The sequence below is a fragment of the Camellia sinensis genome, chromosome 6 (genome assembly GCF_055761805.1).
Source record: "Camellia sinensis isolate YWXY chromosome 6, ASM5576180v1, whole genome shotgun sequence".
In the NCBI taxonomy this organism is placed as follows: Eukaryota; Viridiplantae; Streptophyta; class Magnoliopsida; order Ericales; family Theaceae; genus Camellia; species Camellia sinensis.
Window position 1 is genome coordinate 45,253,102 of NC_138966.1, and position 22,902 is coordinate 45,276,003.

The 22,902-nt window shown below is 34.3% G+C and overlaps 1 protein-coding gene and 1 long non-coding RNA gene across 2 annotated transcripts in view; one reads left to right on the plus strand and one right to left on the minus strand.

Moving 5' to 3' along the window:
• The window catches only part of LOC145792645 (uncharacterized), a 205,404-nt gene that overhangs the window by 79,331 nt on the left and 103,171 nt on the right, over window positions 1-22,902 (minus strand). The window lies entirely within an intron of this gene.
• Window positions 2,525-10,624, plus strand: LOC145792646 (uncharacterized). The gene is made up of 2 exons (XR_014332326.1): window positions 2,525-2,767; window positions 10,226-10,624. It is a non-coding gene; the product is annotated as an uncharacterized LOC145792646 (long non-coding RNA).

The window sequence follows — 22,902 nt, forward strand, 5'->3', positions numbered from 1 at the left end:
AAAAAAATTACAAAATCATGGAAAAATTTATCACTTCAATTATTAAAGTTGATAAGCTTTATCACTTATTTGCAATTTATTTTTGGTTTTCCAACTAAATTACAATTTTTCATTTACATTTCACTTATTTTTTCTTTCCCTTTTCAAATTTATGAATCAAGCACAGCTTTAAGAAATGATGATGGGAAACCAATTATGTAATTTTTTGAATTTTATGTTTGACACAAAATAATACTTTTGAAAATGAAAATACTTATAATACAGGGTGGAAAAAGTAAAAAATGAAATAAAATAAATTCTTTAAAAAAAAGTAAAATTTTGAATTGCATCATTTTTCAACCAAACAGGTGTAGTTATCAAATTCGAAAATGAGACCCCCCCCCAAAAAAAAAAAAAAAAAGATAGTGTAAATGAGACAATTTTGAAACAATAATGATTTAGACTACTAAAAAATACACCACTAATAGCACTAATGCATTGGAAATGATAAAAAAAAAAGAAAAAAAAAGAAACAAGGCATAGAAAGTGGGCGGGGCCCACTGCCACATCATTAGTGCTCATTCTAGTGCTCCATTTCTAGTGCTCTTAAGCATTTTTCTTAAAATACTACAATTTATGTGTTTTAGATAACCAAAACGTCCTTACATTTTTTTTTCCCTTTATTTTATTCTTAAATTTATTATGATACAAACCATGACATTTTTTAGTAGAAAATGTTTGAGACTCTAAAACTTTTTCAAAATTTGATTCATAATGATGTAGTATGATAGGTGTCCACTTTTGATTAATTATCCATTCAACAATATAAGACTCAACTCTCTTATCACATCATTGTAGATCTAAAATTATGAATTTCTAACATTTCTCACTTTAAAACTAATGATTTTAAAACATTCATGACAATCTATATCACTCAATATTCTCAATACAGTTATGTCATTTGCTACCGTTGTTTAAAAATGATACAAACTACACAGCCTAGCATCCCACTGAGATTTCATTCTGTTTGGTTTTGTTCACTTCATTTATGTTGTGTTTGGTTAAGAAATTTAGAAAAGAAAAGGAAAAAGGAAAAATATGTGAAATTATGTGAAATATAGGTATATTTTATTCACATCTGACATACATTTTTTATTTTCCTTTCCAAATTCCTCCCCAAATTCCTCAACCGAACATAGTGTTAGTGTTGTTTAATACGACCACAATGTTCTCTCTAATAAACACCGTAACATGTCGGCAATTTTTTACATCAAAATGGTTTGTAACTTTTCTCGCTACAAATCTGGACTTTTGGCTTAGAGATTGTGGTATAAGGTTGTTGGTTCAACTCGAGAAGGTTGTTAAAATATATATATATATATATTTTCCTTTCTCTTTTTCTTCTGACGGTTGTATTGAGTGATTGTTAGGCTTGATGGACTTGGTGGATAATTTGTAGTGGTTATTGGGTTGGACTTGTAGATATGTCTTGTTGGACAGTTTGATGTAATTATTCTCAAATTTGTAATTAATTTTCCATTAATTGACAACCAAAAAAAAAATTAAAAATAAAAACAAACATTTCTCACCACGAATAGTATGCAACATTTTTATGATACTGTTCATAAACATAATGGCATAACTAAGCATCACAAAGTGAGCCAAAAAAATTTATGATATACCTTTTATGAGAGTATACATGCTAAATTTTTCTAATGAAAACAGTTTTATTTCTTTCAACGTTCATATTTAAATGTAGTACATACAGTAAAATTAAGTGAAATTTGGGTTGTCACATAGTGAAATTGAAAGGAAAATTTGTGTTCTAATCGGAATAACCTAAAATAATTTTATTTTTATGAAGCTGTAAATGAGAATTGAATCTTATGTCCCTATCGGAAATAAGATTGATTACGAATTATAAAAATTATAAAAAATTAATCCTAAGGGTTTGGCCTATTAGATGAAACTTGGGACTTGGAGATTTGCTACCTTCAAGATTTCATGTTCGACTCCCTTCACTCACAAAACTCTTGCGGGGCCACAGACCATAGGGAATAAACTGATTTCGAAAAACTTGTTCGGACTGTAAAATCAAATGTATTAGAAATTCGAAGTTTTAAATAAGAGTATTGGGAGACGTATTGATATCAATCGCAAGATAATGGTATCCAGAATATTGTGCTATACATAATAGAAATATACACCACAACAAAAAGAGTCTTTGGAGACGAAAACTAATGACGAAAATAAATTTTGTCACGAAAAACGTACCTTTTATGAAGAAAATAATATTTCGTCTCCAAATGTACCATTTTTAGAGAGAAAAATAAAATTTCGTCACCAATCTACATATATAATAAAAAAATTAGGTGACGAAATTATTTTCCGTCATTATTTTTATTTTTTTTGTCACTGAAGATTTTTCTGCTATTTTTTTGGATGACGCCAAAATTTTGAGATTTTTGGCGAGAAAAAAATTGGTCACCAATTATAAAATTATTAATGACGAATATATTTTCGTCACCAATAATTTTATCTTTTGGTGAGGGACTAATTTTGTCACCAATTTCGGAGGGAAAATTGAGCGCCAAAAGAAAACCCAAAATAGGCTACTAAGTTTTTCGTTTGGCTTGTGAACATAGAATTTGTAAGCTGCAAAACCTAGTAGAAGAGAGGGAGAAGAGAGAGGTTTCGAAGGAAAGACTGGTTCGTGTGGCGTGAAATTTCAACTTCGAACAGTGCTCTCCATTCAGCGGCGGCGATGATTGACAGTTCCATTGTTGAGGTATGTTCGGATTCCCCCCTCATTCTCTCTCTCTCTCTCTCTCTCTTTCTCTCTCTCTCTCTCTCTCTCTCTTTCTCCATCTCTTTCACAATCACTCCATTTTTGAAATTTCCTCTTCAAAATTCCCAAACACGCCCGTGCTTTACAAACCCTTTCTCAATTTCTGATTTGATACTCGAATTTCATTATCTCCGAATATTTGTTTGGCTCTTTCATATCTGTGTTTGCTATTTTTTATTAGGGTTTTATAACTGTTCTTTTGGATTCACATGTCTTGATTTTCTTCTTGTTGGGTTGATTTATGCTATTAGGGGCTTGTGAAAGCCAAATATTCGATTGGTGCTATATTACCAATTCTGGGTTTGCCTTGCTTTTTAGTGGGTTTGCTTCTTTTTTCGTGTTAATCTGATCTTACCTCTTCAAAATGGAGACAGGGTCACTGTTGTGACTTTCTCCCTGCAGTCCCTGTTGTGCCTTGAAACAGTGCCATTTTGACCTTTTTTTTTTTCTTTCAATTTGGGAAAAACCAAGTTGAACTTCCAGCAAAGTCACCATCACACCCATAGTGAGAATATTATACTAACCCAATTAAGAAACTTCTATCCTCATTCCTCCATAAAATCTATACACATCACCTATATATACATATTCATAACACCATATATATATAGATGTAGAAGTCTATGGCAAAGAACTTCGGTAGCGCAACATCGCCATGGCTTCATCAACAAACTCTTGCGGTGCCTCGACGGCCATCGAAATTAAGAAATTAATCAACTTGGTGGATGAGAATTATGTTTTTATAATGTGTTCTGAACATGACTACACACCTAAAGAGACTACAAAAATAGAAGACAATAGAGAAAAAAAATAGAGTAGTTAAATGTAGTTCATACACAGTATTCAATTAATATAATTGTTCTGAATTCTTTCTTCATATGGCAATGGAAATGGATGAGAATTTGTATTGCAATGGGGAAAAAAAAATAGAGTTGGTTTTTCCTCACACACAAGCCCACACACATGAGAAGGCAAAAAAAATAAAATAAATAAAGGTTCAAAACAACGTAGTTTTAAGGTGCGCAACAGGGACAGGGACAGCAGGGAGGAAGTCACAGCAGTGACCCTATCTCCCTTGAAAATAGGCCTAGCTAAGGACTGAATTTGTGTCGAGGGAAGAAGATTGTGTATTGGGGTTGTGGAATTTGGTCATTTACGCAGCTTCCATTGAACCATTGTTTGCTTATTTTCTGTAAAGAAGCTTGAATTTATTTTCCATTGAACCATTTTATTTGAATTTTGGTACTTAATTTCTTAACTTAGTTAACAACTCTTGCATGACCCACTAAAATGCTGATTAATTTGTTGCCTACTTTATGCTTTTGGACTACTATTATTTTATTAAATTTAAAAAAAATGCCATTATCAAAAGGGCTTCTCAATTACAGGGCTTAGCTTGGTGATTTGAGTCTCATGAGCTGCATCCTCCTCCCCCTTCACTTAGGGGTATTTATATGTATGTATGTTGTATACAATGTTTGGAGCTTAGCCAATATGTCACTAACTTAAAATGCTATATTTCATCTTTAGTTAAAAACATCATTGGGTCTCAATATGATTCATATAACTTGGAACAATTATTGTCCATTCATGTGAGACATAATTGATTCATTGTATTTCTAATGGGCATGCCTTTTTTGAAAACATAAAAATATTCACAATTTGGTTTCTCAACAAGGAAATAAATATAAATCGGTTTCTAGAAAGATGAATCTCTAGGTTTCATGAGTTTGTTCTTATAAGATGTAAAGTTTTCAGTCATTTAGGGGTTCAGAACCATTCAAACCATTTCCACTTTGAAAGAAACAGTACCTGAATTTGATATATTAGTGAATAAAGTTAGATTGTATATTATTTTTCCCTTGATTGGGCCTTGTTGATTCCATGAGACTTTGAAGTTATATATTATACTTGTAGTAGAAAGTACAAATTTGTTTTTTTTTCGTTTCGTAAACTGTGCATGCTAGACTTCTCCTAGAGAAAGAGAAGGGTAAGTACAGACCAATCTCATTAGAAATTTAAATGAGTCATGACCTACTTATACCTATTTAAAATGAATCTTTAAAAAAAAAAAAAAAATTGAATCTTACATGGTGGGTAAGTACTAAACTACCTAATAATTATCCATTAGATAATCCAACCCAACTTATTTATTTTTTGTTCTTTGAGTCAGCCCAACTACGCAACCACCATCACTTACCTTGCCACAACCACTTCTCTACCACCGCCATTCCCCACCACCCCTATAGCCACCGCATCTGCCAGCACTTCCATCCCAACCCAACCCATTTATAACCCATCCAAACCTATCCATTTGAATGTGTAGAATGTGGATTCTTATGGAATGAGGGTTAATCTTGAATTATTTGATCTTATATATATATATGTGTGTGTGTGTGTGTGTGTGTGTGTGTATGTGTGTGTTTGTGAAGTTTGTTTGTAATGTTTTTTTTAGATTGTAGAAAATTGGTGAAATAGTGTTTTGGAGAATGGTGAGAGGGTGAGATGGAATGGTATAGTGATCTAGTGTTTTGGAGAACCACAGGATGAACCAATGTGAAGCCAATGTGAATACCATAACTGATGCTTCCATTGTAGAAAAACTTGATTACAAAACTTATGTCAGTTACCATTTCTTCAGACTCTCTCTCTCTTGCATGAACATGCCCCCATCTTTATTAATTTATTTACCTGTATGTATTTTTAGAAGTAATATTTTTCCATCAAACCACTATAAGGTTGATTATGCATCTATTAATATTTTTAGGATTATGTACCAGCTAATCCTAAAACCACTATAGGATTTTTTAGGATTAATACTTTTCCATCAAACCACTATAGGATTTTTAGCATTAATATTTTCTTCAACCTTTACTTGATGGTTCAATCAATTTGTCTCATCAAATGAAAATGGAAACCTTAGTTTTAATCCATGCTATAGTATCATGATAAAAAAAGTGAACTTCTTACCTTCAGTTAAAAAATGGCACTTCTATTATAGTTGAAATCTCATTCTCACTATCTTACTCTTGCTAAATGGTGTCAGTGGCAACCAGAGTTCCCCCAAACACTTCAGTTGGATCATGCATAATTTTAATAACAATATCTGGATATATAATGGCTCTTTACAACCATACCCTTAGTTGAGGATATATTAAAAAAGTCCCAATGAAGTGTTCCGGGGAACTCTAGGGGACAACTGACATTCCTTCACCTTCTCCTGCTTCCATGGTAACATAATGCACATCTCACTGGCAATTTATAGTGAAGTTTTCAACTTTGTTCACTCCAATGAAGATATGAATGTTAGCTAAGTAAATGTTGAGGCTTGAACCTGGTCGGAATTGTGTATCAAGTGAAGGGTAGAGAATAATATTGAGGTGAGTGGCCACAAGTCTTTAGATTCTGTGGTCTCTCTTATCTCTACAAGGCCTATCCTTTTTAACTTTTTTCATGAATTGCAATGACATCACAGAATCTTCATACGGAGTGTGTATTAGCTTAACTGAAGACTTTAATGTAGCTAAAACCCATCTTAATAAGCTGATATATTAGCCTATTTACTAAGCGAATCACTACAAGAAATTTGACATTTAGCGTTGAAATTTTTCGTGAGACATCTCTACGTATGGCAATTGCAATATTAACTTTTAGTCTTTTACATTCCATAGGAAGCCTCTTTAAATTTGCAAATGATTATATATTTAAAGAGATTAGGGTTGCGTTTGGTAGAGTTTTCTAAATATAATTTGAAAATAGAGTTGTATTTTGAGTTTGTGAGTTTTGGAATTATGATTTGAGTGTGGAAAATTTATTTAGTGAATGAGTTTTGAATTGAGTGGGGAATTTTTGATGTGATATATGATATTTGATACAAAAACTTACAACTCATAACTAAACACACAACTCAAAATTCTATTAAAGCTCGTAAAATTTTTTAAAAAATTCGAAAAATATTTTATTTATTGAATATATAAAAATTAATGTTTCAATTGCCCAAAAGAAAAAAAAATTTGCATTGTTCCGATCAACCGATGGGACGTTCGGTTAGCCTAAATTTTTTCACCTTCGACCACGTTTTTAAAAGTGAGTGTGGAATTAATTTTGAAAAATCGTAAACAAACATCATGTTCAAAGTGAGAAATATCTTTGTTTCTATCAGGTCAAGAAGCTGAAAACGAAAGGGAGTAGAGACGATGGAGAAAGAAAGATAGGAGGGTAGATGGCCCCTCAACAGACCATGACTCACAGCCTTCCATCCAACTCACATTTGCGACTAGATTCAGTATTCACGGCTTTATTTGATTGGATTCTACGTCTTTCTAATGGACTTGGTGCACATTTAGGACTAAATGCATAGAGATCTACTCACTACAAATAGTAGGGCATGTAGGCATTTCATAACCAAGCCGCCAAAGCAAGCATACTGAGTGAACATCATATGTCCCCTAGAGCTCCCCTGAACACTTCATTGGGGCTCCTTTTTTCCTCAAAAGAGGTTAATGAATTCCTACTAAAGTATTTGGGGCAACTCCTGAACTCATTTGATACTGTTATTAATCGTAAAAATATGGTGAGGTAGTGGCGATAATCATACTAATGTCTCCATTTTTTTCTATTAATTACAATATTTAATTACCGATCTTGACAACATAAGTATTTAGGGCTTTCAAACTTATATTTTTGATATCTTGATTAAGTTTTTCTTTTTAATTAGATTTTGTGCTTTTTCATTTTTTCCAGTTAGATTCTAACTTCATTTTTTTTTTTTTTTTGTTGGTGACCAATTTTCTTGGTGTGTAGGCTCTTACATGAGGCTTAAATTGGGGTCTATACAATGTGTTATCAAGTAGGCTCATATTGAAGTGGTATTGAATACAATCAATAGGCTGATTGAATTTTTATTTTTTATTTTTTTCACAGATCTAGGGTTAGATAACCCCACAAACGAAAAACCAAAAAAAATTAATATTATTTTTTATTGGGAAAAAATTGGGTTTATTATAGGGCTGAGCAAGGAATCCGTAAAATCCGTAATCCGATCCAGTCCAGTCCAATCCGATAGGTTTGGATTGATTTTTTAAATCCGCGGTTTGGTTCCGGATTGAAGAATTAAAAATCTGTAGTATACGGATTGGTTCTGGATTGAACCCCACGGTTCCGGATTGGAACCGATCCGGACCGTATACATATAGTATATATTTTTATTATACATCCTCCCCCATAGTATCTTCTCTTATTTTATATAAAATCTAAACTCAAACCTAAAACCGTATAATATCTTCTTTTATTACTTTTGTTTGTTAGTTTTTAGTTTTAATTTGTAATGGTTTAAATACTTATGGTGAAACCAGTTTTCTTATGGTTATTTAAATTCTAGAACAATATGTCGCTATTATAGAAATAGATGTTGCTATTGTGGAACTAATATAGCGCTATGTTTATATTTTTATAAAATTAAAGTGTTTTATATATATATATATATATATATATATATATTTGTTATTTAATTATGTGAATCCGTGGTCTTAAACCGATCCAATCCGTATTTAAATGGATTGGTTTGGATTGGTTCCATGATTTAAACGGATTGGATTGGTTCCAATTTTTCAGGAATCGTAGATAACGGATTGTTCTTGATTTTACCCCAATCCGGTCCAATCCAGACCATGCTCACCCCTAGTTTATTAGTGAAAATATGTATTTATATATCATTCCACTGCCTTTTAAATTTTATTAATTGACAAAATGATTGTTGTCTTTTAAACTTATTATGGTTTTGTAACAAGTTTTTTTTTTTTAATCATTTTTTTGCTTTGGAAAGTGTTTGCGTATGTAAGGTGTATATCATATGTACTTGTGTAAATTTTTACAAATATACATAAATTATCTTATAAAATCGAATAAATTCTTACAAATATACGTAAGTTGTGATTTCTGAAATTTTTGTGAATTAATTTACATATGTTTGTAAAAACTTATGCATGTTTATGAAAACTTATACAATTTTATAAAGTAAATTATGTATATTTATGATAAGTTACTTAAATATATATGGTATGTACTTGCACACTTAAAAAAATGGCTTTTTACTTTATCTCCAATTTTTAAAACTAAATAAAAAGCACAACACGAGACATGGACATTGCCATTCCCTTGGATTGGATTGGGCCTGGGTGTAGCTCAATTGGGCCAGCACGACACAACACAAATAGAAATTGGATCAGGGCAGACACCACAACACATTTTGTCATCAATAATAAATGTGCCGTGAAGCAGAACTGGAAAAACAAATGGGCTGGGTCTAGATACTGAACTTTCTTTGAGTAATAAATATTTAATTTGTTTATCACAAAATTAATTCTATTTAGAAAATATAAACCATAAGAATATGAATCAAATCCGACAGAAGTGGTGTTTCAGTAACATAAATATAACCATTGAAATTGTGATATTTTTTACATAAATTTGAAATAAAATAAAGTAAAAGTAGTTTAACATTTTGTAATCTAACACGTTTTTTTACCAGAAAACGTAATTAACATTTTATAATAAACAATCTAATAATAGGCATTACCGCCATCAATGCAAATATGGAAAGGTTTCAAAGTAAGTACATATGTCAGAGTCAAGATCATCTGCCATTGTTTCCTGCTGTGATTCCTGCCATGGTACCAAAACGATGTGGTTTTGGAGTTTTGAATTTATTTTTTGGGCAAATTACATATACACCCCTCGAGGTTTGGCTAAATTACAGATACCCCCTGAGGTTTCGGAAATTACATCCCGCCCCCTGAGGTTTGTATTTTCATAACAATTTGCCCCCTGAGGTTTATATTTCATAACAAATTACCCCCTAATTTCTTATGCAAATATAGCATTCAGGGGGGAATTCGTAATTTCTCAAACCTCAGGGGGCATCTGTAATTTAGCCAAATCTCGAGGGGTGTATATGTAATTTGCCCTTATTTTTTTTGTTTTTGGTTTTTTGGCTTTCCCGTCTTTTCTATTCTCTTTCAGCCCTAGAACCTTAACCCACCCGATGGCAGGAACAAAAAACAGAGGCGAAACGAAGAGGACGGAGACAGCAAGGCGGCGATAATGGATCATCAAGGCTATTGCTTCCCATGTTTAAGAGTTAAACTAACCAACTAAAAGATGGGAAAAGTTAAAAAAAAATAATAATAAAAGTTTAATTCATAAAAATTTCTTCAACTTGACTGAACAACCCCATGATTCTCCATTACATGCTAAGAAAGAAGAAGAACAATTCAGAGCCTCACAAGGAAAGAGGGAAAAAATAACAAATGCTTGGTTGATTTGTTGATTTCTAGTAAGCTCTGGTTGTAAATTGTGAACAAAGTTTGACGGAAAGCTTCTCTCTCTCTCTCTCAACAGCCATGAACACCAACAAAGAAAAGCTTGTGGTAGAAGTAGTGGCAGCCCACAACTTGATGCCCAAAGACGATGAAGGCTCGTCCTCCCCATTGGTAGAGTTTGAGAACCAGATCTCATCATCCCCACTTGACTTGATGCCCTAAGTCAAGTGTAAAGATCTCAACCCAATTTGGAATCAAAAGCTCTTCTTCCATGTCACCAACATTGCAGACCTTCCTTACAGAAAACATAGAACTCAATGTCTACAACAAAAGGAGGTCTAGCAACAGTCGAAATTTTCTGGGTAAAGTTCGCCTCTGTTCTTTGTTCCTGTTGTCGGGTGGGTTAGGTTTCTAGGGCTGAGAGAGAATAGAAAAGAGGGGAAAGCCAAAAGAAAAAAAAAAAAAAAAATATTCAAAACTCCAAAACGACGTCGTTTTGGTACCATGGCAGGAATCACTGCAGGAAACAATGACAGAGGATCGGATTCTGATTTTGAGACTTATTCTTTCCATTGGATAAAATAATTTATTTTTTTCGTTAATTTTTTCTCTAATTCTCTATTATGTTATTTAATTATTCTTGTCGCTTACAATAACACACACATTCCGCTAAAGTCTTTAACTTTGAACTTGTTAGATTGACATAGTACAACGTAGTAGCAATATTTCGATCAATATGATATATTTATACCTATTTTATTACCTTAATCATTTAAATATTAATTCTCTCTTTCATGAATTCATCACAAACTCAACAATTATTACCATCCACGTATCCAAGAATAACAAGAAAACAACCGCAATCTACAACCAATTTTAGTTTTTGTCAAATATCAATTGTTTGCTTACCGTTTTGAATTTTTCAGAATTATGTCAAGCTTTCAATATGAAACGTCTTTGTTTGAGTAATCAAACTATCTCTTCACCAACTAAATTCGAAAAAACTTCTTTGTTATTTATCTAAATAATACATAATTTTGAATCGCTCACTGAAACGGTTAAATTGACTTGGTTAGAAATTGCATACAAGTCATGTGATCATAGACATGACTTAGGGATGAAACTTGACATAAAGCCCGAAATGTACGACCCATGATGTGATTGTTTGATTGTCGGTGAAATTTCTTATATAATTAATAAGTCTCTAAACACTTCTCACATATTTTAAAATGCTTATCACTAATTTGTTGAATTTTTAAACTTTTTATATATTTCTAAAACACATTTTACATCTTAACAAAAATTTATATATTAACAAGGAGAGGCTTTAACAACACGTTTTAAGTTTCATACTCCATCTAATGCAAGAGATGAATTCTCTCTGTTGTTTCTCCAAATAGTGCACGTTTCATTCTAAAAAAGAATGAGACTCTTTTTATGAATGAAGCAACCAAGAAATAAAAAAATAAAAAATTCCATTTAGCTGAGTTTTGATCTTTAATCATGAATTTAAATAGATTTTTTTTTTAAAAAAAAGTGAAAGATATATAAATAAATTTATTTTTTCTTTATTTTCTTTTTCATTTCTAAATTTGTATTTAAATTTATGGGTGTTCAAACAACTCATTGTTTTGTATATTTCAATGTGTTACTTGTTTTAATGAAAATATAAGAATTTTACTAATGTTTCCGTTTTGATGAAAAAAATAAAATAAAATTTAAATAACAAAAACAAAATGAGAATAAGCAAACAATTTCAGGCACAGATGAAACTGAAAAACAAAAACATTTTGCACCACCCAAAAAACACATAAGAGCTACCTTCATACATTTAAAAACAAGGTGGTGAAATAAATGTTTTACATAATCCAATATTCCATCACAAAACATTCCCCTACAACATTTTATATAAACAACAAAATGTTAAAGCTGAAGAAAAAAGATTTACACTAAAATACCCAGAAACACGGCATGCACATATGCTCAACGTATACGCGGTGACTGCCAGTAGGGCGGCAATGGAGATGCTAACGGTGTCAGATTCATGGGTGACCGGTGATGTCTTGCTGCCGACTTACCAATAGATTCCGATGCTCTGGTTGGGTGTGTTTGGCTACGTTTTTGGGAGCTTGAAGCTGTTCTAGCGTCGCTAAGACCTCTGCCATTCGTGGTCGGAGTTTGGGCTCGGTGCTTAAAAGCTGTAAGGCAACTGTAGCAGCTGCATAAGCTCCTTTTTTTGTACAGAACCTCCAACTTTGTGTCCATTATTCTGAATAATTTTCGTTTGTCGCCCAAATATGACTTTGCCCAGTCCACTAGGTTCTGCTCCACGGCTGCCTTTGATTTGTCGATGGCACTATGTCCGGATAATAGTTCCAGCAAAACAACCCCGAAGTTGTATACATCACTTTTTGCAGACAACCGACCTGTGCATCAGCAAGCGCTTTAGTACAGATTTACCATTACCCCATGCAACATGAATATGCGACAAAATTTTAAAAAGTAATATACAGATATGGCTAAGATACGATAAAAAAAATTATAATTTTAGTATTATATTATACATGAGCTCAAAGAATAGTGAGTGAGAAACTATTATTTATGAATTAGTTTAGAAGTCAATAGTATGCTCAAGTGTATATGTTAATTTGATAAAATCTGAAAAGTAGAATACTACATCAATCTCACTATTTTTTTATTTGGAAAGAAATAGAAAATATTGAGAAATTATTCTTGTATTTATTCTAACAATTATAATCTAATATTATGCAAAAAATTATTTCAATTTCAACTTTGCAATAGCTTAGATGTGTGACCTACAGTGTCTAAAAAGTATCCGATACTTCTCAAATTGAAATCAAGCGTCGGGCAGTTGATGTACCTGTAGCAACATATTCGGGTGCTGCATAGCCTTGGCCAATCCAAAATCAGACAGTTTCGCATTGAAGTCCTGCATCCCAAGAGCATGATCAAGATGAAATCCATATAAGCATGAAATTTTTTTTTCAAGCAATTTCAGCAATTATTCTTTCTCTGTTTGGCAAAGCTTTATTATGAACTATTTTGTTTTTAGTAAAATTCTTCTAAATTTTTGTCAAAAGTTTTACTTTTCATATCTGTCTAATCTACAAGAACGTATTTTTTTTAAAAAAAATTTAAATTCTACTTTCTAGCTGCTTCTTTTCTTTTTTGTGTAAATTTTTTTCAATATTTTTAATTTTTATTTTTAGGGTTTTCTAGTATAATAGGACCTAAAAGTGAATTTGAATATCAGCAAGGCAATTGAACAAAAAGAAAACTCCACATCGACACCACCAGGCATTATTACTCAGAGGATGCAGAACAGAGAAAACAAGCATAAACTGGCTCTACTTAAGAGCCATTTATCATAGCCTTCTTTTAGCTTCTCTCAAAGGTTTTTGTTTGTTACATAGACACTTATAGTTCCACCAAAGTACCTATGTCCACTGGATATGACACATGTAAAGGTGTTGGATTTGTGTCCAACACTCATACACAATTTGGACACTCTAATAAGCTAAATTTTTTTATGATGTCTGAAAAAGAAAAAAAATTCAGATTTGCTAGAAAAGAAACAGTTCTAGTCTCTCACATGAATGAGAAATAGAAATTCCAAAATTTTCCTAGATCTTATTTAATTGTAAGTACATTTTTACATAATTTACAACATCTTATTTGAGAATATTATACAATATACAATATACATGTTCATACATATCCCAATATCCTAATGCTTGGACACCCACCCACCCACCCACACCCACACACAATATTCATACTATGAAAACAACTAGATAACACTTAACACATAAGACAACCCGGTTTCATCAAGCTACAACCACCACAACACACTTTACCGGGTGCGAATTCAGAAAGGAGAGGAACCTATGTCAAAATGCCACACTTTACTAGTCCTCAGCCAGAAGGGAGTGCAACCTAAACACACTTTTTCGGGCGCAAATTTGGAAAGGCGAGGAACCTCTATCAATGTGGCACGCTTCACTAGACCTCTGCTAGAAGGAAATGGACCCTTAACATGGCACAACCATCACCCAACTCATCACAAAACACCTCATTCCAGAATACATAATCGAACACACGACATTTAACACACATAACCGATTTAGCTACAAACAATATTATCCTCCACCGATAGCCAAGGAACAAACCTCTAGAGACACTATTCCCATAAAGCCATATACTTAACAATGACAACATTTAACCCGTGGAATAAACTGTTTCCTTTTCTCAATTCAAAATAGAGTTCTTACAAAATGTCTCTTTGGTTTCAAACACAAACCCCGTTACTCCAAATCCCTAACTCTGACAACAACTTAACAAAACTCTCATTTTACAATCACATTTCCTCCACTCATTTCATTTTTTTTGTTTTACAAAAGAGTTAACAATTTTCATTTGGTTTTAAAACCAATTATGGTTATTCTAAAACACCAATGCTCATAACAAGAGCCAACACCCATTTTAAATTATCAAAATCCTAATACAAACACAATACAAATAGGTTCCTTTTCTCAAAACAAATTATAACAATTAGGGATTTACTATTCCAATATCCTAAACATACCCAATGAACACTTAATTTCCCAAATCAATAACCACACAAGATTAAAACTCCCAAAACAACAAACCCTAACCCTCAAAATAATGCTTCTAGAAAATCTCATAGAAATCATGCTTTTAATGCGATAAAAACTACTATATGTCCATCTATTATGAGGTGTTGAAAAGGAGCAAGGAAATCCCTACCTCTTGAAGCGAAGAGGAAAAAAACTGAAAATCCAATGGCGGTGAAAATACGATCCACTCAGATTAAATAAAAGCCCTAGCTGAGCTCTACGTTTTGGTATATGGAACTAGGGATAAAAAATGATTATAAATAAATGAAACCCAAGCTTGAAAAGCTTAAAGGGTAAAAAATGGCAACTAGGAGAGAGAGAGAGAGAGAGAGAGAGAGAGAGAGAGAGAGAGAGAAAGATCTAAAAAATGACTTTTTGATGCACAAACACCGTCGCAGGCACAGTCTAACACTTAATCACACAATCGCGGCTACAGTCTACACATTTGCGGGCGCGACCATGCTTGTCGCGGTCATCCATCGCGGGCCATCATGGGCAATGCAACTCCTCTAGGCCAACAAACCTAAAAGTGGTTTTTGATCTTGACCCATCGTGGGCACGATAACAATGTTCATGGGCGTGAACAAGCAAAGTCAGTACCATTGAGTTGCTGTTTTGAAGCTATCCCAAGGTGTTCCATGGTCCAAACTCAACAAGGTAAGGTCAAAGCCAATCGGAACAACATGTTCCAACGGAAAAGGCAAAAAAGGTCGGGTCTTGGCTCAAGCCACTACAAGACAAGTATAGACCAAATCACATACGTTGGAATATTCTAATTTCTTGCTGTTTGAAAGAGTTTGAAAGCAGAAATCTCAGGAAAAGAGCGAGATGACTAACACACGAAGAGATCAGAATCACCCCAACTTAGGCAATAAAGCCTCCATACAATAAGCAATCATAAGGATGTAACACGTAGGCCTGTAGCCTCATGGTATCATGCTAGACATAATAAGCAAACACACACATGATGCAATAGGAAGAAGAAAGACTCACCGAGTACTTCTCTGCACCATGTGAGACTAAATGATGTGCAAAGGAAAATGGAAAAGAGACTCACCGGGTAATCCAACCAAGTGAAACAAAAGACGACTAGTTAGAAATATGCATGATCTTAGATGCAATAATCTATAAAATGTAACTACATTGATGAGATGAATCCTACGATATGAATCATCAAGAGATACATACCACATAATGATCAGGGTACAATGGTCTGAGTGCAGATGCATGATCTAAACACGTGGATGTTGTGATGACAAAGTAAGATACTTAAAGCAACAAAGATAAATTTTAAAAGGAGGAAGAGAGTCAGGCTACATAGAAGAGAAACCCTTTCCAACGTACATGACAAGCATTATAACTATCGTAACTAAAAATAAATACTTCAGCGAGGATAAGGAGGTCCTAACCCTCATACGCATGGAAATGAATATAGACTATTTGAATCCATGATAAAATGTTTCCAGAAGCTAGGACCAACTTAGCCTTGTGCAGGAAACCGTGCCTAGATTTCTACATCATCAATAATCCATAAAGCAGCAAAATAAAGAAGGCTCCAACGAGGATAGAAATATTCTTACCCTCTAACACATGAAAACAGGTATAGACTACCCAAATTCATGAAATAGCAACGAGAAGGGAGATTCAATCTATTCTCGCAGGGGAAACCCTGCTTGGGCTTCTGTATTAACAAAAATCAATTAAAATAACAAAAAAAGGGGATACTCTAATGAGAAGAGAGGGATTCTCCTCCTCATACTCATGAAAATGAGTATAAACTACTCAAATCCATGTAAAAGATGTTCGGGGAGGGGAGATCAGGTCCTTTCTCATAGAGGAAGTCGTGCATGGGCTTCTAATCCATGATAAATCATGAAAAAACAATTTAGACTTGGCCAAAGTCATTATACAGGCCTCCACTAACTACAAAAAGAGGTAAAAGATGAGAGAATCCAAGTAAGTTACCAACAACAACAATAAAAGCAATTCAGACTCAGCCAAAGTCACTATATAGGCCTCCACTAACTATAGAAATGGGAAAAAGGATAGAGAATCCAACTAAGTTACCAACAACTCAATCGATAATGATCTCAAGATCTTAATAAAACTCCAACAATAAAGAAAAAGAGGTAGAAGATGCAATAAGTTCAAGAATGGAAGTAAGGATTACCTCTAAGCCAGTAGGGATAGAGCCTGAGCTAATCACAAACTCCAATTCAAGCTCCCTCTAGCCAACAAAGATCTCTAGCTCCAAGTCTCCAAGCAAATAGATGAAAAGAATAATCCAGGTGTAGAGAATAGGTGTAAATCTCAATGTCCAAGTCTCAACAACTCTAACTCAAATTGGTTAATTAGCTTGATTAGATTTTATCAATTGATCAAATTGCCTAATTAATTAATCAAATAAGAGAATAGAATTGAGAATTAGAATTCTAGGAAATGGGAATCAAGAATTTCGAACCTAGGAACCCTTGTTTCCCCAAAGAGAGGCGTTTAAATAGGTTTGGAGGGCTTGGAATATGCCATTTGACGCCCTAGGATCCGAATGGCATATCCCAAGATGCTAGGAGACACCTCATGAGAAATCTATTTGGTTGATGTCAAAAAGTTTTCGCCGAATAACACTTGTCCGGCCACCCAAAAGTTGTCCGTCTTGTTTCCTCCAAACGTTGTTTGGATAGAGAAAAACAATCTAGGTGTGCTTACCCATATTGAATTTATCTGGATGTGCTCATCTTGACCGAAGTTGTCCATCGCTTTTCTCAAAAGCTGCTCGGTTGATCAAGTGTTGTTCGACCAAATTTCTTAGAAAGTTTCCCCTATATTCTCATTCATTTTGGCTTTCCAAACTCTTTTTTTTTTTTTTTTTATGACAAATAGATCAATCATTTTGGAAAACATAATGCCAAGAATGGCCAAAATGAATGAGAAGGTAGTACTCACCTTTAAAAACATTTTTGAAAATTGGTTTTGAAGGTCCATAAAACTTTTTGACCAAAATGGGTGTAGGAAGGTTTGTTCTCTCTTCATCCCTGATTTGTTGCTTGAAATGATCTCTGCTTTCATCATTGAGAGCTCTTCATGGAGTGCCCAAATCTTAAGGTCAGTCAAAAATGGGTTGTCTACACCCTTGGGCTATAAAATCCCCTTGAGATTATTAAATTGGGGATTCTCGATCTTTGGAGACTCTTGAACACTCTCCAGCTCTTCAAATACTCTCTCTCTGTACATACACCTATGGATACACCTTTAAGCTTTCATCAATGGAGGCTTTTGTTGGAGAATTGGAAGCAACTTCAGAGGCTTGAGGGAGATTAGAAGAGGAAGATTGAAAGCAATAGAGTCCTATCTCATTCATTTAGGTAATCTCTAGACTTTTCTCCCATTTTCTTTTCTTTTCTCTCTAGCCAAACATCATATATTGATTTATATTCATTGATTATAATGTGATTTGGGCCTGGTGATAGAGGAGGGGATTTGCTACCCCTCCATAAGATTGACATGTGATGTGAATTCTCATTTTCTTAGTATTTTCTCTCTTAACACTGTATCTGCTGTAGTTTTATTTGTTTTCTTTGATTAGTAGATGGCTTGTATAAGCCTTCCATTTTTGTAGTAGTTACTTCATTTTCTTGCACGTTCTTGTACTTTCTCGCCTATTTTCTCACATTCCAAACATCACTTGATTTTTTGGGTAGATAGGTCATAAAATAAAGACAAGAAGATTTACACAATTGCAAGGGGCATACCGTAGGCACTAACCAACTATACATAATACGTAAGCAAAAAAAAAAAAAAAAAAAAAAAAACACTAAAGGAGCCAAAGACAGTAGCTAAAGTACACGACTCCAAGAACAATAGCTACACCAAAAGATCTAAAAACCTTACACCAGATACAAGGGGACAACAAACTATAGGCAAGGATGATGAAAATGTTCAAAGGCCTCATTAGAAAAGATGGTGGCTGTGAACACAGGCAAAAGGCCTCATGTAGACACCCTATTTTTGACTGGCCTTAAGACTTGGGCGCTTTCTTCCCAACACTTGATGATGAAAATTGAAATATCCTATTTTATGAATTTCTTAGCAAAAAAAATTAGATTTAAGTTTTAATCCCAACCTTCACCTGTTTTGGCCAAATTGTTTTAGACGCATTCAAAAACTTATTTTGTCCACATGTCCATTTTCCAGATATTTCTTCATACCAAATTTCATACACATTAATCTCTCCTTATCCTCCATTATACATTCTCTTTATCCTCTATTATACTTTGTCTTTAACCTCCACTATACATTGTCTTCCACTCTTGTCTTCCACCTTCTTTACTAAGAGAGCCTTCTTCAAATTACCTATTTGAGAAGACCATTAGAGCTATGAAAAGGGGGGTGAATTTTTTTATTAGAGAGAGGTCTAAGCTTTGATCAAAGAAAGAGTTTGTTTTGTCAAAATTGAGAGAAAATACAAAGTGAGATATAAACCTCCATTTTCCTACCTTTCACTAACGTATTTCATTGATATATACTACCCAAAACTCCATTAAAGCTATGATTTGAATTTTCTTGCTGAGATTTCAAAAACAAACTTCATAACCTAAGGGTGTTAAGAAAAGAGTTTGTTAATCAAAATCCTTTCTTTTTGTAGGAATATTTAACGAATTCAATCCGTACTTGAATAGCTTGAATTCGAAAATAATGAACCTGCTGAGTGAATCACGTTCCTTCAAATCACCAATTGGAATCCCAGCAGTGGAGTGATATTACAATGCAAGCAACACCCACACAACTCACAACACAAAGGCTTGTGTTCTTCAGAGAGATTGAAAGCACATACATTTTACCCACAATATTACGTTTTACTTCCCCTACTCTTCACTCCCATAATAATATGTATATTGATAAGTTTAATCTACAGAGATATAGGTAACCAACCACCCATCCTTATCCCAGATAAGATGAGCTGGTAAGCTATCATTATCTCTTAGGATAGCTTTGAATTTAAATTCAAATTAAATTTAGATGGGTCTTACATGGGTCATAGGTCATGCCACCATGGGCACTCTATCACGCCCCAGATTTACACGGTCCAACACACATGAATAAACCATCCAACAATAAACAATAGATAACAACTCTTATGCAAATGCATATAATAGTCACACAATACATGTGTTTATCCGATTTCATACATTCAACATCTAAGTTGAATGGATGTTCTGTAATTAAAACATACAAAGATGTTATAAATTAAAGTGAAACGCCTAGAGGCTTATATCATGCACAAAGGGTGTAACCTTCATAGGAATGGCACACAGCCAAATAAATAACATAAATAGCCTATGGCCTACAAGTAACAGAACCACCCTATACGATTCTGAACACAACTTTACACCTCAGTCCACATCCACACATGCACACCTGAAAAACATTTTCAGTCACGTAAGGTGAACATAAAGCCTAGTAGAGAGTATTTCAAGAACTAAACATGCTCCACCGGTATAAATGATCATGATGCAATACATATATACAATATGCCAAAATGTATTTTCAAATCCATTTGATTCTCAACAAAATCTTTTCTTTCCAGTTACCAAAACCTTTCATTTATACAAAACGTTTTCCTAGTTCAAAACATTAGTTTGATATAAAATCCCTTTCCAAAACCAATCTAGGCATCTCATTGCCAACTAGCAAATACATTGCTAAAACCATTTTCAAAACATCCTGTTTCAAATCCAAATGATAATAAATAAAATGAGTAAATCTCTAGCGCTTGTGTTCATACGAGTAACTATACAAGTCACAAGGTTATTTTTACCGGTACTAACCGGAAGGCTCGACACCTATCGCGTAGCTTTACGTCTTGCACCATGGACACACAGGCCAACTTAAATCTGTTTTAACACCCTCTTACAGCTTTACCACTTATTTACCCTTTTCAATAGTACAATAAATGTGATCCAAAATATGACTTTCAAAATGAAACAAGTGTTCTTAAAACATAACATGAGAATTTCCAAAACAACCTTTTCGAAAATACACAGTTCCGATTCCAAAATCTGTTTCAAAATCCATAACGTGCACATGAGATGTATGATTTTATAACATTCTGGTTTGTCTAATCCACATGCAATTTCTAACACACGGCAATGCTACCCTCTACCGATAGCCAAAATAGTTATATCTGATGCAATAATTAAAAGATAACAATATAGATATATTTTTTCCAAAGGAGTAATGACATTTGTTTTCAAAATCGTACAACCAATTCCTTTCCATCTCTTTCCAACCAAACCATTTACCAAAATTCAATCCAACTCCCAAAAATAATATCATTTAGGATTTTTTTTACAAATTGGGGCTTTTCCACTTTAAAAAATCCATATGCAATTTCGTATATCAAAAAAAGCTATACTAGCAAAACTATAGCCCAACAACCCCCAAATTTCACAAAACCCTCAAACCCAAAATAAAATTCCAAATCAACCAAATGACTACAAAATATAAAGAACAAAATACGCCACAAATAACCTACCGAACTTATATTAAGTTAAGGAAATAGACCCTACCTCTTGAAGCGAAGAGGAGACAGGCTAGAAAAATCGCGGGCGATGAAAAGACAATCTGCTCAAGTTAAATGAAAGCCCTCGCCGAGCTCTACATTTTGGTATAAGGGAGTAGGGGTAGAAAGTGGGTAAAAATAGATGAAAACCAAGCTTAAAAGCTTGAAAATCATGAAAATAGCGAAGAAGAGAGAGAAAGAGAGAAGATAAAACTAAGAAAAGTAGATATTTTTCGTTTTTGGCACCTTATATAGAAAGACAGACCGTGGTCGCGAAGGCTAGACCGTAGCCACGAACTTGCCAACTAGCCTGGTTGCGAGCACGACCATGCATGTTACGGCCTCTGATCGCGACCTATCGTGGGCAATGCACTCTACTCCAGGACAAGGGACCTGGAGCCACTTTGGTTACGGGCTAGTCGCAGCCCACTCGTGGGCGTGACTTCTAGCGAGGCCCATCGCGAGCGCGACCTCACTGGTCGCGAGCGCAACTAGTTTTTCTCAATCGTTCTGGGTTGCTGCCTAGCAGTCCTTCCAATACATTCCCAAGGCTCCCAAACAGCTCAAAAGGTTTGTGTCACCTGGGATAACCCGTGTCCCAACCAAAAAGAAAAAGAGTCGGGTTTAATTGTCCTAGGCCACTACACACCCAAATCCGGGTCTAAAACCTGACTCGTTTACCAATATCTCCCATTCGTACATGGGTTGGCATAACGCTACTACATTTCTATCTCAATCTGCCTAAATTTAGAACAAACTCATACTAGCTAATGGACTGTGCGATCGTTGAGAACACCTGTATGTGGGAGCTCTATAATAGAAACTCGAAATGAGTCAGAATAGAGACATCAACCCGAAGATAACAAAACTAGTGTCTTATGTACCCCAGACCCATCTAGTTACACTGTTCCAAAACATCTCTAATCTCTCAAAGAGCATATTTGACCCTCTCAAATCTTGCAGTATATTCACACTCAATCACATCCCATACAGATCGATGTGGGTTGTCGATAGTTAATATATAGCAGTGGTGTATCTTCCCTTCGCCCTTATGTCATTTAATTCAAAACTAACTGTTTTCCCAATGATGTCCCGAAAGGTCGAATCATACATGACCGTAAGCAACATACCAAAGTAGAAAAACATCAATTCTCCACCTCATAACATATTCAAAAGTCACGAAGGGTATAAAATAAGGTCATTGTAAAATGGCCTTTAGGACTCACACGGTGAGGAAGCAAGGATCCATTCTCTCACCTCACTAACTAGTCGGCAAACACATGCGGTATGAACGCATGCTACGGTGGACTAACTCCTCCAAAGAGTGATGTTAGACTCTATACACCGTACAGATCTTAGTCTAGTCATTTCTAAGCTCACAAGTCGCTTCAAACGCCTAACTTGAATTCTCTATTTGTTCACTTCCAAAGCGCCAAATGAGATCTTATAAATGTGTATACATAATAGGCACACCATGGGCTATGTGGGCATTACTTTCCATGGTTGATCCTTAATAGGACCTCATCTTGGCTCTAAAAA